At 40.4% G+C, this 1,370-nt stretch overlaps 1 pseudogene; it reads right to left on the reverse strand.

Moving 5' to 3' along the window:
• Nucleotides 1-3: 3 nt before the first annotated feature.
• Nucleotides 4-1,357, reverse strand: LOC102469108 (serine/Arginine-related protein 53 pseudogene; annotated as a pseudogene).
• Between the last annotated feature and the right edge of the window lie 13 nt (nucleotides 1,358-1,370).

Raw genomic sequence — 1,370 nt, forward strand, 5'->3', positions numbered from 1 at the left:
TTCAGTACTGGGTGGGTCAGCAACTACTGATTGCTGATCCAGATGCTGAAGCTGCATGTTTCATTTCACTAGGTTCTACTGTCTTTTTGACTTTACTTGATCTGAATGTCTGCTGAACAAAAGAATCACTTTGAATAGCTTCAATTTCTTTTACTCTTTTCACTTGTTTTACCAGGGTAGCTTGGTCTTCCTCTTTTCTTCTCTTTGCTTCTTCATTTCTTTCTTCGGCTTTTAATGTTTCATCGGATTTTGCAGCAGCTTCAAGAATCAGCGGTAGCCTGGCTTTGGCCTGTTAGGCTGGCGGCAGATGTTCTAATCCAGCTTTGATGTTTACAGATTCCCCACATTTGATGTTATGTAATTCCTTGTCCTTGCCTTTCTCCTCTTTTTCTCTTTCTCTCTGCCTTTACACCATTCTGTATCTCTAGAGAGACTATGGGTTTTTCTGTGACTTGATCTCTCACTGCTTCGACTATGGGAAAGTGGACGATTTCTTGGCCTGGACCTTGTTCTGCTTTTTTATCTAGACCTCTGAACTCTATAGGATTTCCCTCAACCCCTTGAACAACTTTGACTTCGTTTTCTTCTAGAGCCATAAGAAGAACTACTGCTTGATTGATGCCTGCATCTTCTATCATAAGAATGTGAACAAGGCTGGAGATCTCTGAACCAAGATCTTGACTTTGATCTTGATTTCCTTCCACCTTTTTTCCAGCTGTATGTTCTACTACCTGAAGAACGGCTTGAAGATGACTGTGGTGTTTCTTTTTTCTCTTGCTTCTGCTTTCTTCCTCAGTATCTGATGACTGGTGTTCCATTTCTATAAGCTGGGTCTGGACCTTCACTCTCACACCTCTCATTGATGCGCAAGCACCATGGTTCTGGAAACATCCCTGCAGATCAGGACGTCACCAGTGTCCTCTGAACTTTGGAGTCCATCAACTTAACCATCATGTCACCCGCTGGTCACAAGTGCACATTTTTTTAGACAGAATCTGCCGAGGCCAGCTTAGCATAAACACATTTTCCTGAGTGGGGAAGGCTGCGGATTAGAAATAGATGCAATACTAGAGTAAAAGAGATACCAGAGTAAAAAGATATCAGAGTAAAATAAGGAGATTATAAAACAAGAAAAGGAGTGCATTCTATTATTATTCAGTGTAAAACATGGGGACAAAATTGTCTAAAAAAATGTATGTTCATGTGTTGTCTTACATGTTAAAAGCTAGGGGCAATAAAGTTAGCATCAAGCAGTTACGTCAGTTCCTAATTTTTGTGCAAAAAATATGGCCTTGGTTCCCAGAGCAAAAAACAGTTTATAAAGAAATTTGGGACAGAGTCAGAAAACAATATACAACAGAGGGTCCTAG

Source organism: Tupaia chinensis, unplaced genomic scaffold, assembly GCF_000334495.1.
Source record: "Tupaia chinensis unplaced genomic scaffold, TupChi_1.0 Scaffold143140_1, whole genome shotgun sequence".
Lineage (NCBI taxonomy): Eukaryota > Metazoa > Chordata > Mammalia > Scandentia > Tupaiidae > Tupaia > Tupaia belangeri.